Source organism: Balaenoptera physalus (genome assembly GCF_965194825.1).
Source record: "Balaenoptera physalus genome assembly, chromosome: 16".
Taxonomy (NCBI): Eukaryota; Metazoa; Chordata; class Mammalia; order Artiodactyla; family Balaenopteridae; genus Balaenoptera; species Balaenoptera physalus.
Genome location: NC_138898.1, coordinates 46,566,900 through 46,583,486, shown reverse-complemented (window position 1 = coordinate 46,583,486; position 16,587 = coordinate 46,566,900).

The window sequence follows — 16,587 nt, the reverse complement described above, 5'->3', positions numbered from 1 at the left end:
GACCGTTAGGCAGATTTACTTCCTGGAGGATCCCAGGTCACCCTCCCCACAGTTACCATTTGAGGAGGAAACACATTTCCTGAGAGGACTCCCTTAATCCTGCTTTTTAGCCCAGCTCCTTGGTACTTTTGCCCTGGCTGATGGATCACGTAGGAAAAATGAGCAACTTTTCTGACGGTGTAACTGATATTTCTTTATCCCAGGAAACTGTTTTGGTGCAAAACTTACAGCACAAAAGTTCAAGAGTTAAAAATAAGTCAAAGGGCTGTCCTGGTGGCACAGTGGTTGAGAATCCGCCTGCCAATGCCGGGGACACGGGTTCGATCTTTTGTCCAGGAAGATCCCACATGCCGCGGAGCAACTAGGCCCGTGCACCACAACTACTGAGCTTGCACTCTAGAGCCCGCGAGCCACAACTACTGAGCCCGTGTGCCACAACTACTGAAGCCCGTGCACCGTAGAGCCCGTGCTCCACAACAAGAGAAGCCACCGCAATGAGAAGACCACGCACTGCAACGAGAAGCCCACGCACCGCAATGAAGAGTAGCCCCTGCTCGCAGCAACTAGAGAAAGCCCAAGTGCAGCAACGAAGACCCAACGCAGCCAAAAATAATAAATAAATAAAAAATAATAAATTAAAAAAATAAGCCAAAAGAAAAAAAATAGTTGCACGTATTTTAAAGGCATTTTATAACTACTTTACAAAATATGTATTTATAATACATTAATTCTTCCCAAATTCTCATTATTGTAAATGAAGATTGTTCCAGGTATTTTTCCAGTTCAAGGGCAGCCAATTTCAGTTCAATCTACTCTGACACCAAATTCCTAGAAAAGCTGAGCATTTCTGCCAGCAGGTATATTTTAAGAGCTCAACTGATTAATATCAAATAACGTTTAGATGTCCACTTTGTGAATGTGGGTTAATCAACAGGACAAGTTTCTGCAGCTTTCTCTGATTGCTCTAATTAACATCACTTTCCTTAATATTCAGGAATTTCCCAAGTGACCCTAAGGATGATTTGAACTTTACTGGATGGGGTAGGAAGACCAGCCAGGAAGGCTTGGTCATCTGACCCACTTCTCAGTTATTCCTCCAGAGTCTCCCCTCACTTTCAAATGCACACCCCTCTTTGCTCCTTCATACCCAGCAAGGTATTGGCTTAAAAAATTATCTCATTCATTAACTCAGCAAATGTTTACCCAGCACATCCTATGTTTCGGGCACCGTGTTACAATGGGACTGAGACATTGTACCAAGTGCTCAGGCAGCAGTCAGCAGCATTACCACGTTAGGGAAGTTTGGGGTGGGGCAAATTGGAGGATGCCCCCACTCAGCCTGGGGGAGTTGGAGACTTTGTAGAGAGAGCGATACAGAGCTCTGGACCTGACGGACAGGCAGGCATCAGCAAGGGTATAAGGACTGGGCAGGGGTGGAGTGGGCACAGGGTTCACCAGGGGAGGTGACACCATGTGACAAGGTGCCACCAGAGCCAGGCACGGAGCTGGCAGTGTGGCCACCTTGGGGTCTGACTGGGGGATGTGAAGGCGGGGGCTGGGAGGTAGACAGGGCCAGATCCTGGGAGCTGCAGGCCAGGTCGAAGAGACAGAAAGTCACAGAGAGGAATAAAGCAGGACGTGGTCACCATCTTCAGGCAAGAGCTGGGAGTAACATAACCCGGCAGAAATGAGGGTAGAGAAAAGTGGCCAATTCCAGAGACAGAGAAGAGAATTGCCAGGGCTTGCAATGGTTGGTGGGATTCATGCCTGGAGTGCTGGGACCCTTCATGGGAAGGGGGGCAGTTCCAAGGCTGAAGATGTTGAGCTCAGCCATGATCATTTTGAGCTGAGATAAGGGATTGCCTGCCTTTTTCCCCAGGTGTCCCCGTCACCCCAGCCAGCAGGCATTGGCTTATGTTAATTAAATACATGAGCAAGTGAAGGACTAAAGGAGTGGGTGGGCTCAGGGGAAGATGGTCAGCTGACATTTGTATACAACTTGGATGTGGAGAGAGATGGAGGCCTGCAGGCCAGCTGGGGGAGCCACAGGGGTGGATATCCCTTCGAGGGTTTGTGTGTGAGAAGAGAGGGCCTCCTCTGATTGCTCTAATTAACATCACTTTACTTTGTGCCTCCTGGGCACAATCTCAGGGACCGACCTTGGAGAGGCCGGCAGAGGAGGGGTCCTGGGAGGTGTGGGAGAGTGGCCAGAGGCATTGGGGGAGAATGCCCAGTGCCTCAGGGGAACCGTGAGGGTGAAAACTGAGAAGGGCCACTGGGTGTCATGAGGCTGTGATGATCTCTGCGAAGCAGTCAAGGTGGGGTAAAGAAGTCTTGTCCTTCAATCCATGATCTCGGACAGCAAGTACCACTCTGTAATAGAAACAGAGTGAAGAGTAGCCAAACTCAGCCTTTGGCAGCCACCTGCAGGGGGAGAGGAAGAGGGAGCATGTAGGGATGGAGAATCCATCTCTAGAACCTCTTCCTCTGGCTCAAGGTGATGCGATGGTCTCAGGCTTCCCAGAGGAGCCCAGCAGCTCCCACGTTCCTGAACCAAGGCAAAGTCAAGCACAAGGGCAAAGGCCACCGCCGGGAATGTTATGTTGTTAATTTTTTGGTAGTTGAATCATACTGGCGAAATTGTTTCCAAGTTGCACAAATATAGATGGAGAAGCTCAGTGTTTTGCTGGAGGTTCGCATTCTTCTGGGATGACATCACGTGGCTTGTGTCACCAGTTAAAGGATCATCAATAAAGCAAACGTTCAACTCTGGATGTTGAAAAAATACACTTCCCCTCAAAAGATAATAAAGGATGGGGAAATAAAACCGGTTCTAACCTGGAGACTGGCGAATTTGACGATCTCGTTAGTGGCTGCCTAGGGCATATCTTAGAAACAAAAAAGGGTAGGGAAAAACTCTGTTCGTCCTTGGCATTTATCTTTTAGGCTAAGTGGATTCTGAGAAAATGCTGAGAGGTTTCACTCTAGAGAAGTGAAACACAAATGACAGAGGAAAACGATGCCATGGTTTTGGAACGATACTACATGTCTGAACAAGAATTATTTTTAAAAAATACTCTTCTGTGACTTCCTATATTTCTTTGTTTCTGAGCTGCACGAGAGAATGTTTTCTTGAGAGCAAATATGTAAAAAGAAACAGGAATGACTATTGGCTGACCCAGGAAATTTTCTCCCAATAAGCGCACGCTCTGGGACTTCTAACTAAACCCAGCGCTGCCGCTTGAGATCATGTAGCCAATCAAGCACTGGCTGTATGGTAGCTATGTCAAATCTCCTCTTTTCTCCAGAGATACAAGGGCAGAAGAAAAGGAGGAAAATAAGCAAATGTTGAAGTTCTGTGGTGCAAAGCAGAAAACCAGGAAAGTGCAGGGTGGGTGCAAATCACAGGATCTGGGAGGTTGAACCAGATGGCACCATGGAGAGTCATTAAAGTCAATTCTGTTGAGGCTTCTTGATGCTACACCAACCTGGTTCAAACCCTCTCATCAAGTTGATAGTGGTCACTATTAAACACAGACGTTCTTCCTGGACTTTTCTTTTCCAAATACATATTTCTTGGAATACTTTACTTTTTGGTTTCCAAGGTTCATGAACTCCTCATGTTGCGTCAACCCCACTGGCAACTCCTCTGCTCTCCTTTGCTATCCGCCGTCTCTCCTTGTCTTGTAAATGCAGAATGTCCTCTCCTCTTGTCCTTCCAAACACTCTTCCTGGCTGACCTCATCTGGTCCATTGATTTAAATCCCATGTAAATGCTGATGAATCCCCAACCTATATCCCTCATATTACCTCTTCCTACACCTCATATACTCTTTATTCCAAGGTGTGGATGTTATTCTTGATATCAAAAGATTCTGTTCACTTTGTGTCCAAATAGCTGTGAAACTGCCCATTCTCTCTGTGCCATTGATCCAACAGGCATCTTCATGTCTCACTTGGGTGACTAAGCAGATTCCAGCTTCTAACTCTTGCCCCTCTGAAATCTAATCTCCCCTGTAGCCCTCAGAGTAAATAGAAATCAGCTTAAAATCCACTAATGGCTTCCCAAAGAATATAAAATAAACCCTAGCCCCTCCCCCCAGGATTGGTCCCTCTCTGCACTCCCACCTCATCTCACACCACCCTCCCACCACCAGTTCTAAGCTCTGGCAACACTGAGTTTTGGAAGGTGCCGTGCTTGTTTCAGCCTCAAGGTCTTTGTGTGACGGGTCCCTCTACTTGTCACGCTTCCCATAAACTGTGCTGTTCTATGTGTTCATTCTATGTCATTCAGAATCAGCTTAAAGATGACCTTCCCAGAGGCACCTTCTAAAGTGGTGCCTCCACCTTGGCCTTCTGTTTCCGTCTCTGTCCAGCACTGATTTCCCTCTGTGTTCAGTTATGCATTAATTTGCTTTTCTGTCTACATGAGGATGTGCTCTCTTCTACACAAAAAGTGCATGTCTGTCTGTTTAGGGTGTAGGATGGCCTTTAGTGCAAAGGGGAAACCCTGTAAATGTTTTTTGAGCAATTGGTGACTCAGAGACCAGCTCATGGACATCCCTCCTGGACCCCACTTCCTGGGGCTTCACTTGGATAAGATGTTGAAGATTTGGCCTTGATTCAACATGACTGTGAAAGTTCCAACAAGTGGAACAAAGTTCAAGTTACAATTGAAGGTGTTTTCTTTAATTTAATGAATGAGTTTCAGATTTGTTTTTCTGGAGCTTTCACAGCAGAAGTCATTCCAAATTTCAAATTGATTCCACCTTTTATTTGCCCTTCCATCTCACTTTTCACCTCGTTGGATCTGAGAGTCAGGAGAACACCCTTCAGTTCTGAAACTGGCTTTCTCTTCCTCTTCATCATTCACAGAAGTGATGAATACAGATAATTTTGATGCAAAATCATAGAGCATAATAAGCGATTTTCCCCCCAAACACTGTTATTACCTATTTTACTGAAGTCAACCATTAATTGCATCTTCAAATCAAAGTCCATTGACCTATAGAGATAGAAAGCAGATCAGGAGTCTCCTGGGTCAGGGGTGGGGTGAAGGCTGACATAAGGACTTTGAGGTTATGGACATGTTAGCTTTATCGGGGTGGTTTTTACATAGGCGTGTGTGTTTGTCAGAACTCATCAAACTGTATAACTAGCATGTATGCATTTATTGTATGCAAATTATACCTTCATAGATGTGATTTTAAAAATCCATAAGAATTATTCTATGACAAGCACTCTGCTCACTATCTTATGTTGATTATCCTCACATCGTGGAACTAGTATGTTATAGAGCACGGATTTGAGCAGAGTTGCTCTGCCATGGACAACACATGATCTTAACACTATACAAAACAACCCAAAACAAAAACAACCCAAGAAGTTGTTGTTGTTTTTTTTCCTTCTATTTGAGTGGAAAAGAAATATTTCTTAGTGTTAATCCAGATGTATAGTGGTCACCTGAATATTTTCAGTGAACAAATTATCTGCCTTAGTTTGGGTCCCCCCCCAAAGCAGACCCTCAGTCAAGGATCTGGGTGCAAGTTCTGAATGTGGGAGGTGGTCCCGTGGCTCCCACTCTGATGGGGGTGTGGGCATGCAGGACAGGGAAGAGAAAGGGGCCAGTCCAGGGTGTGTTAATGATCAGGGTTCTGTGCTGGGAACGTGGGGCTCAGTCCTGAGGGAGACCCATGGGAGAGGGTGTAGACCATGTCTTGGAGTCGCCCCACCTGGGGGAGGAGGAGCAGTGACATTTACCTGCAGACTCCATGGGCTGAAGTCTGCTCCTAGAGTAGTAACTCCACTGAACTTTCCTCCTGCCCAGCACACAAGCTGAGCATGCTTTGGGGACCAGAAAAAGCCATCAGGGAGACAGTCGAAGAAGCTTGCACTAAGACGCCGCAGGGCTGGGCTTTAGGGAGACAGCAGGTGCCAAGAGGGTGATGACTTTGCAGGCACGGTTGTGATCAAAGTTATCTTTCCTTGTACATGAAAAGTCCATCTGAAGCATTCTTGTTTTGTTCTTGCATGTTTGGGGTTTCTCGTGTTTGTTTTCCTTTTTCTACTGTAATGGTTGATTGATTCTTTGTGGTTCTGTTATTAGATCTAATTTAAAATGCCAAGATTAATCATAGTCAAAGGTAATAATCACATTTATAAAATCCTGTTGTTTACATGAGAATGCCACTCTAATTCACTGAGCCCTTGTTAGGAACCAGATACCAAATCAAGTGCATTCTTGGCTAACTTGTCAAAGTAACCCTAGGCTGAAGCTAAGGATGTTTATCCTACTTTACAGTTGGAGAAAATAAGGCTTTGGAAGGTTAGGTAATTGCCCAGGTCTGGAATTGGCAGTCATGGCCAGAGCCAGGCTGCTGAGCCCAAGCTCTCAACTCCAGTCCCCAAGCTTGTTCTGCATTCCCCACTAGCAGTGTTCCTTCCCCAGTGGGCAACTCTGTCTCAAAATCGGAGCATCTGGGATCAAACTAATAGGTAAAAAGGATGTTGGTGGGCAGAGAACCAGACCAAAGGTACGGTGTGCTTAGACACATCATGTGTGTGAAAGCAACTTACACGAAATCTGTCAAGATGCTCACCAAATGTTTACAAAGAAAAATCCATTTTCTTCCCCGATAATATGATAAAAAAAGAATTAGCCGTATGAGGACCCATTAAAACAAAGATTGTCTTTAGCTCACAGAATCACAGATACTTTATTTAAATATTGGTTTGTCTAGGGCCTGCAATAGTTGGGTCTGAGGAGTAGGGCGCTGGCACTGACCACGTGCGCTGCAGCTGGCTGAGTCTCCTGGCCAGTGGACGCTCACAGAAGTCACTCCCTTTGACCTTCCTACCATAACCAACACCCATGCCACCTCACTCACCTTCCCGTTTCCTGTTCAATAGTCCCATGTCCCCAGGTTGCCTCTGGTTTTTCTCCTCTCTCTCCACCATGGACGTTGTGGTTAAAAACAGGACTGGAGGGCTGATTGTGTAAGAGTATCTGGGGATAATCCTTTCTTGTTTAACCCTCCTTCCTTCATTCCTGTCTACAACACTTCGCAATGACTGTCCTTTGCATCTGGGAATGCAGGATTCATTGGCCTCCTTCCCCGACTCACTTCCGTCACGCTTCCTGCGCTTCCTGGGGTCACCCAAACAAACCACTTACACGGCTCCTAGAACCCAACCTAAGCCATCACGTTAACACTACTAAAGCCAATCCACCTTGTCCTGACTCCATGCACAGATCTTCAAGTTCCTGAGGGCAGAGCCCAGACTTCATAGGTTTGTACCATCTGTCCTTAGCCTGGAGCCCCAGACAGCAGACCCACAAGCTCTATGGCATTAACAGATTACTTTTTTCCTGGCACTTTGGGTTAAAACATCTGATCTACAGGGCAGAAGGCCCCAGACGGAGAAGCCTGTGGAGGGCCTGGTGGAGGACTGTTTCCGGGTCATGACCCGTCTACACCTAAGCTGCAATTCCAGTGGACAGTGTGCAAATGGCCCCAGGAAGGGAGGCCCCAGAGTAGAGCTGTTAAGAGACCACAGGAGTGCCTTCGGGGTGCTGGTCACCTTATATAGTTTCTGTTTTTGCACGAGCTGCTGGAGACTCAAATCCAAATTTTGGCTCATTCCTAACAAAGCGTTGACTGTACCCCATGAGTTTTTCTACATCAACTTCATTTCCAGCTGCTGCCTCTTCTCCAGCCCCATCCTTTCAATCTCATCCATTTTCTAATTTACTTTTCTCCTGTATCCAATGAGGTAAGAGGTCCTGCCTGTTGAGGTGGACGCTGGGTCCCCAGAGAGGCGGGAGTGTCAGGTTCCAGAGTTGATGAGTGGCAGCGCTGGGGCCCAGGTCTGGGTCACTGTCCTGCATCACAGGGCTGGCTTCTGCCATATCCAAGGGTCCGTCTTCTGCCTACTTGGGTATTCAGTCTCAGCTGAACAGGGATTTGAGCCTGAGAAGACATACAGAGAATAATACTCTTTCTCATGCAACTGACAAAGTCAGCATTAGAACGATCAGGGTGGCCTGCAATTTCACGGTCAGCGCTCTTTTGAGATCCTAATGATTTCCAGCTGTGGTCGCCGTATGCCCAGCCTCTGGGAAACCACAGATGGATGGAACCTGGGCTTCAAGCTCTGCAGCATTTAGTGCCAGATTTCCAAAAGAGGGATGCTTAACATAACTGCCCTACTAAATGGAGAGAGGCACTTAGGGAAACTCCAAACAATGACTGTGGCCTGTAACTCATAATTGGGGATTAAAAACCAGCAACAACATCAAAAACAGTCCTCTGACTCATCAGGACAAGTTCTCCTCCCAAACTTTTCAGTTCTATTCCCTCAAAGCCAATTTTATGACAATTTCACCTCTGCCATCTAGTGAGCACGTTCTCAACTTCTTTCTTCAGTCCTGCTTATTCCCAGTGATTATAGCTCGCTTTCCGAGAGTTCTGACATTTCAGCAGGTTTTGAATATCCCTTAACATTCATCATTATTTTTTTAAAGTCTGATGTGACTTATCGGTGTGGCCCAGGGTTTATTGGTTTTCATATTGATAAGTTAAAATTGGAAGAAAGACTGCCTCTTTGGGCCTGAGTTTCTTCAGCGGTGAAATTGGAAGTTGGCAGAAGTCAGCTTGTACACAGAGGAGAGAGTTTGGGCTTATCCTCTAGGAGATGGTCGCTTCTCAGTGTCGGCAAGTTCAAGGAAGGGGTCCACTCTGCACCTCAGTAAGTCAAGCCGTCTCTTGTGTGTAAATGAAATGCGGGGTGCAGAAGGAGCAGGAACTAGGGGATCAGCTGCAGGGCCTGAGTAGGAGGAAGGGTAGTGGCTGGGGAGAGCAGCGACGAGAGGAAAGATGCATTCAGGTGAGGCTAGCCCCAGACGTCACGGAATGTCCAGACTCCCCGGGCAGTCTGATCTCATCTCATAGCACCAGGCACAGTAAGGGGGCTGGAGAGGGAAGGTGGAAAGAGGGAGGGAACGGGGAGAGAAAGAGAGAGAGAGAGAGAGGGAGAGGGTGGAGACAGCAGAGCAGAGGGAGAGGAGGGTGGGTCGGGGCGAGACCCTCCAGAGTCCCGGCCTCAGGGGACCCAGCAGGCGGCCCACACTCTCACTGGAGGCTGAGGATTCCGAGCTTTGCTCAAGCTCACCCGTTGCTCACAATTCAGTATTTGGTCTGATTTGAATTTCACTACAGCCCAACAATCCACGTTCCCAATGGCTTACTTTGTCCCCATACAAGTATCATTTGTGTTTCCCCGGAACTTCCATGAGCTAACAACGGTGTCGGACGGCAGAGGAAAGGGCTGGAGGTGAAAGCAGATCTGGTGAGACGCTCCACGTGGAATCCTGGTTTGGAACAATGCCAAGAAAAAATCCAAGGCAGAAATAAAGAGCCGGTTTCTCACTGTCCTCAACTTAAAAGGAAAAGGAACCCATGTTAGTGGAGGGCCTACCCTCCACAGACCATCAGAGATTCACACACATTAATTTCTTCTGCCCATTTCTCAGGTTAGAAAACTGAGGTCCTGTGACTTGCTCCCTGACGACATGGCTAGTGAGCAAATTTGAACCCAAATCTTTAAGAGGAAAGATGTGGGGTGGGGTGGGGGGTAGCGAGAGGTGGGTCCTGATGCCAGAGCCGAGGAAACCGGGCGCAGCACCAGGAGAGGCAGCTCACTGTTGGAGGATGTCTCACCCGGGCAGTGGCCTTGCTCCCTTTACTGCTGGCACGTGGGGACCATTTGACAGACAATCATGAACAAGTTGGAATGGCCTGTGAGGTGCAAAGGCACTGTGTTTTGAATCCTCCTGTATCACTGGGCGACCTCCCAGTGAGACTTTAATACAAACTGGATAAAACCAGGGCACTCTTAGGATGAAAAGGGAATTGATCTCACTCGTGGGATCAATTTGATGTCCCGCAAACCTCCCTCTTGTGGGATAGGAAACTGGCCTCTGAGAAGCAGTATTTTTGCAGATGTTGGAATCTGTTAGGAAGGAAGGTTCAAGTGGGGGCCAGCAGTCCCTGAGCAAAGGCAGAGACCCCCCAGGTGGGAGCACTGTGCCCCGTGGTCTGATTCGATGTGCGGGAGGGATTTTATCTGGAAGGGTCACTCTCACCTCCATCCGCGATCTCAGCAAAGTCAGGGAGACTCACTCTCCCTCCCTCAGACAGAAGTCATTATGTTTGGTCCTCTTGGCCAGTTTGGCAAAGCTGCTTGATTCTGAACAACCCAATGTTTCTGTTTAGTGTCGTGTGGTGGTCTGGGGGGCCCTGTGCCTGCCCTCTTCCCCCGCAGATGGGCACGCCAGCTGCACTAGCCCCGGGGAAGTGGACCTGTAACCTTTCAGAACAGTGTCGGTCATAGTCTTGATTTGTGTTGCTGTGTAATCACTTCGGAGTATCAGTGCTGGGCTTGTACAATGGAATGTGAAGTCGGGGGCTGCTTAGAACACATTTACTGTTAAGCTTATTTCTTAGAATACGTTTGTTTTCTTTCCATGTTATGTGTGTTTTGATTCTGTGTTAGCTTGATTTCATGGGGGCCCTAGAAATCATTTTAGGCTCAAGTGTCTGAGTCCAGAATCCTTTCAAAACATCCAGTTTCCTTAGAATGTAAATGTTTCTTGGAAACATGAGTGGGGTGAGGGGGGGGGAGTTTCTGAAAGAGGAAAAAAACGTAAAGCTACACAGAGCTGCACCAGCCCCAGTAGGAAGAGATTAAGGGCTGGTTGAGTTCTTTTTAAGCTAAAAAGACTCTGGACAATTTCCTTTCTGCCCATGAGGAACTTGGAGCCCAGTGTGACCCAAGAAGAGACCCAGCAGCAAAGAGAGAGGTTCAGGCCTGTCTGTAGAAGCTACAGAGCAGAGGGAGAAAAAGAAGAACATTTCCCCAGAGATGGCAGCTGAGCTCCATGCTGGGATGACATCTACATGCAGCCTCACCAGGTCCTGTTTAGAATGGGGCAGGGGACACATGACATAGAGCAGGGCCGGTGTTCTATGTGATTGGGGCTAGTCAGTGGGCCAGGCAGCCGGAACTCTGACTTGAGTGGCAGCTGCCCAGATGGAGCTGCGGGCCCCCATTCCCACTGGAGTTTTGTGAATGAGGAAGCTTGTCTTTTGTGGGTGAGGGGTAACATGTGTCAGGCAGCCCAAAAGAAACGGGGGCAGAATTTTCATGAGAGGCCTGATGGACAGGCTGAGATGGGAATGCAGGGCTCAGGTGAAAGGCTTAGAACCAGGTGGTGTCAGGACAGGCCCTGCTGAAACCACACAGAAGGGACAGGTCAAGGCAGGTCCCAGCTGCAAGAACAGCTGGGTGCCAACTCCAGTCAGCAGAACAGCAGAATAGGGAGAACCTGAGGGCAGGGCCTGCGGCAGCACCATGGATAGCTCCCCTGGGCACGGGGTTGGAGGCAATGTGTTAAGAAGGATTCTGAGGCTGTGACGGGACCAAGCTGGAAAGATCGCTATGATTAAGTAATGATGCCTCCCATGGACGTGCAAAGGGTGTGATAGAATGTTTGCAGCACGCTTGCCTTTCCTAGTGTACATCTGGTCTTGATCCACCAGAAGGCCTTCTGCATCTCAGCCAGCTTGCACATGGGGGATTTGGGTCTCTGAGCTCGACAGGGATATCCTCCTGTGTACTTGCGATTCTTTCCGTTGGCCTCCTCCCTCCAAGACCTGCTCTCCCATCATGTCTCCCTGGGTGCAGGGGGGGAAGTTCCTGAGAGCTGGACTTTCAACTGGAGCCTTGACCCCTCTTTTCCTAGTGAATGACCGTCAGATACTACTGCCTGGATCTGAGTAACCATGACACCCAATCTAACCAGAGCTCAACTGTAGATACTGGACTATGGTTCTGGAAAACTCTGCCTTCTATCCATCCAGGGCGAGAGATCATAGTTAGCCCGTGGATCATCCTGTAGAAATGTCCACTTGAATGATTTCCTTTCTCTGCGTAAGGCTTTCAATAACCCCCCAGGACCCTGCTGGGTGCCACCACCTATGGACACGCAGGCTGGGGATGCATATTGCCTGTGAAAGCATTTTGCTGAACCACAACCAAGGTGTTTCTGACTCTGGCACACATCGCATGGAGCCTTCTATGAGGCTGAAAGGTGACACAAGTACACTGAGAGTGGTCTGTTGCTGGGGAATTTGATCTCCTCGGCTCGGAGGCACCCATGGTCTCTCAGTTCTTAAAGCATTTACAGCAGAACGCGAGGCTCTCGCTCCCCTTCCCCTGCCGGTTGCTTCCATCCGTCCAGATGGGGAGCCGTCCAACCTAGGCCAGGGCCCTCACTTTCCTTCCCTGCTATCAGATTGACTCTTAGCCCATGGCATGCAAACACGGACAACTTTCTTGGTCACTCCAGGCAACCAAAGGGATAGGAAAATTGGATTTCTTCTTAAGGAGTCCGTCCTTCAACATCCCTCCAGAGACCCTAACTCCAGATAACCTAACACTGCATGGCCTGCACCACCAGCCGCTGTGACGTTGCCCTGGGCAGTGTGTCCAGCCCTGCCCTTCTATCTTGTCTTCATCTTTAACTGCCTTGTTCATCTCCTGTGCTGGTGGCTGAGAGAGCAGGTGCTGGGTTCCCACCCTTAGGTGTTGATGACAGAAGGTGTAACATCCCCCAGGACTTTGATTCCAAACAGGAACTTGAAGAAGAAGTAAATTACTAATGCTGAGCTTCCCAGTTCAGCGGCACTGGCTCCACCTCCATCCCATGTGTGGCAGCTTGGGTCACACCATGTGGGTGTAGACATTCAAGCCCGAAAGTTTGCCGAGCACCTGCCCTGAGTCAGGTTCCCTTCTGGGCTCGTTCTTTTGTTCAATAATCCTAAGCCCTGTGAGGTAGGTGCTACCATCCTCATCTACCTTACAGATTCAATAAGTGCACTTAGTGGGACCAGGTGACTTTTCCCAAGTCACACAGCTTCTGGGTGACAGAATTAAGCCTCAGGCTCAGATTTCTGATGCAAACATCAGTGATGGGCCCATCTCTCTGCAGGGTTGTCAGTGGAAATTCAAGTGGAGCCCCTACTACACAAGTCCGCACCCACCCACCCCCACCCCTGGGCTCTCTCTCCCTCCCCAGATCTCTGCCCCGCCCCAGAGGAGAGACACAGGAGTTAAGTTTCGCTCATTTCTGATCCCTAATTCCTGGAACACACCTGGCCCTTGGTGGATGTTTGCTGAATAAAAGGGTATTAGAATCTATTTCATATACATGTATTAGTTTCCTGTGGCCACTGTAAAGTCTGCTACAAATCCTGTGGCTTAAGACAACATAGATTCATTCTCTCACAGTTCTGGAGGCCAGAAATTCAAAATCAGTTTCACTAGGTCAAAATCAAGGGTTGGCAGGACCATACCCCCCACCCCCCAGGCTTTGGGAGAATCCATTCCTTGCTTCTTCCAGTTTCTGGGGGGCTGGTGGCATCCCTTGGCTCATGGCCACAACACTCCCATCTCTGCCCCTGTGGTCATGTGGCCTGCCTCTGCTTCCCTCTCATAGAGATGCTTGTGATCGCACTGTGGGCCTATCTGCATACTCCAGGAACATGTCCCCATGTCAAGATCCTTAATTACACCTGCAGAGACTTTGCCATGTAAGGTAACATCCACAGGTTTAGGACATAGACATCTTGGCGGGTCCTTACTCAGCCTGCCATACACACAGCCCCTGTCTTCAGAAGCCCTGGTTTGAGGCTGGGAGAGCTGGTCCAGCCCCCTTCGTGTTGCTGATGAGGTAGGTGCTCACAAGGGCTGAGGGTCTCGCCCCTTTCAGAGGGATAGACATGCTGCCCTGGCCTTCAGGAGGAAGGCATTCCTGCCTCCATGAGGTAAAGCTCTATTCAGAGTCTCTTCACTTCCCTCCAGGATGACGTGTGACCATGATCTCAGCTCTCCTGGGCCTCAGTTGCCTCATCTATAAAATGGGAACAATAAAAGTACCTACCACAGAGCTTTGTCCTGAGGGCTATGTGACAGGGACCACGTGCCCGGGACGCACTCATACATCTTAGAATGTTAGCTGCTATAACTGGTCTTATTGTTGGCTAAGTCTCCAGGGAGCTCTGAGCTCTATGGGGGAAAGCCCATCCTTTTCAAAGATTTCCTGATTCATTCCTAACTATTCAGCACTATCCCTGACAGGTTGATGGCCCAGGAGTGAACGGAAATGAAAGTTTGTGAAACTTCCTTTTGTGGTCACATCTGTCCTTTGGTAACTTTGGATTTACTCTGACAAACCACTTGGCCACGCGAGATGTTTTCTTCATCACCGGAAGCCAAGCAGGTGGCAAACAGGGGAAGGACGTCTGCTTTCAATACTTCTAAGTGACGTCGAGTGAAATACTGAACGTCGGCGCCTTGAGAAAAGTGGCCAGAAAAGCTCATTTCTTCTCTTTTGAGCTGTGCAGCACAAACTGTTTCTCCTCTAAACCAAAGCTGGAATTCTTTTCTTTCATAGAAAAGAGGATCTGGCAGATCAGACTTAGTTAAAACTAAATAAATAAAAGGTGACGAAAGCCATCAGTGTTGACATTTCAAGTTCTTCCTTAGCCGCAGTCGGTGCTTTCCTCTCTCCACGCATGTCGGGATTCCTGCTGATGCTGTGACGCAAGCTGGCGAGAAGGTCTCCCATGTATCCTGCCCGGGGCTTCTGTCCTGGGCTCCATCAGGCCTCGCTTGCAAAAACCCCACAGTGGCCATAAGGATCATCCACTGACCCTCCCCGAGTGTGGTCTTAGGGCTTCATGTCTTCATGGCATTGTTACGCCCCGCGTGCGTCTGTCTGTGGTGGATGGGAAGGCCCTCCCGGGCCCTCTCCCCTGGGGTCGCACAGCAGTCCCACCAGAGTGGGTGGGATACCTTTCCTGTCCTCTGGAGGCTGGGCTCAGCCATTGGCACTGATTCCAGCCCTGGGTGCAGCCTGCAGGCGAGCTCGGCTGAATCAGCCAAATCCAGCCAAGCAGAGCTTAACCCCAGCCAACCGTCTGGTCTGTGAGTCAGAGAAGGAAGCGTGCGCCCTTCTAGTCACGGATGGAGGCTCTGAGGTTCTCGGTGACACAGCAGAACGGGACTAACACAGACCTTTCCCCCACTAGCCTGCCATTGCCTTGAGGAGACGCAAGGCATGTGGTCACCAGGTGCCGGGGCCAGAGTGGGCACTGACATGGGTATTACACGCAGCATGTAGGAGTGACTTTTATCCTGATTCAGAATACTGTAACAAGTATCATGAGCCTGTGACCAGTGGCCCCAGTAGGGCTGGTCAAACGAGAGCTGGAACTGCATTGGTGATGGCGTGGGGTCAGACGTAGATCCTATGTGACCTCATGCTGATCCGGCCACACAGGCTCAGAAACCCCGTCTGACTCCAAACCTTTCCTTCTCCAGCTCTGTCTGTGACGTGGGTTCAAAGGTGCGTTGTAATCCAGTTACCGTAGCTGTGAGGTGTCCTGGGGTTCACGCAAGCTGCAGGGAGCGGGCCCAGGCCAGGAGCCACACCAGAGCAGAGAGAATGGACTGGCTATCTGGGGTCATTCCAAACCGGGCGGAGCTGGGGTGATCATCACGGTGGGCACAGGAGTCAGAGGGCCCCCAGCGTCGAGTCACATGGCTCAGGAAGGAGCAGCTGGGTGGGCTGAGGCTGTCTACACTGGAGCAGGACCTGGACATGCTCTGGACAGGGCCGCATGAAGAAAGAAGAGACCTAGTTCCACTCTTTGGGAAATGGAATTCCAGAGCTTATGAGGAATGACAGAGCAGGCAAGCTCCAAGCTTAAAGGTCGGAAGCCCACCAGGAAACGAGCTGCCCGTAGAAGACCAGAAGGTGGTCTGGGTAAAGCTCGGGGGCGCTGAGAGGAGGACGGGCCTCAGGGGACATCGCAGGGCCTGGGATGGCTGGGACCGTGGCCGGCTGTGGCCCTTCCGCAACCCCACTGGCCCCTGAGAGCCCAGGACAGCGCATCGGAGCGGCAGGGCTGGGCCAGTCAGGCCCGGGGGAGGGGGCCCGTCCCAGCCACGCCACCTGGGGATCCCGTGTCTCTGGAGCTCGGACAACTGGCTCCTGCCTGTGCCGGCCATTCCATCCTGCCCGGGTCCCTCCCCGCTTCCCACTTCCTCTCCTTCTGCGCCCCTGGAGCCTTCTCCATAGCACAGGCAGCAGTTGGTAACCCTACACTGACACATCGTCTCACCCTGGCACTAAGCTCCGGAAGGTCACTATTTTGGTCACTGTTGCAGCCCCAGAACCCGACACATGGCCTGACTAGGGAGGAACTCTTGGAAAATATTGGTACGGTGAAAAAAGAATGAATGAAAAAGAAAAAAAAAAAAAATCAAGGCAAATCTACAGAAAACCAGATCACATCTGTGTTTCTTAAGTTGGTGGCGTTTGGTAAACAACTTCCCCGTGCCCTTCCCCACCTGCTACACAGAAGAGGCAGAGATGAATGACACGCCATGTTCGGAGCCTGGGGCTGCCTTCCTCCGCTACCTCTCCCTGGAAGCACTTTAATTGTTCTAACCCAGCAAGCT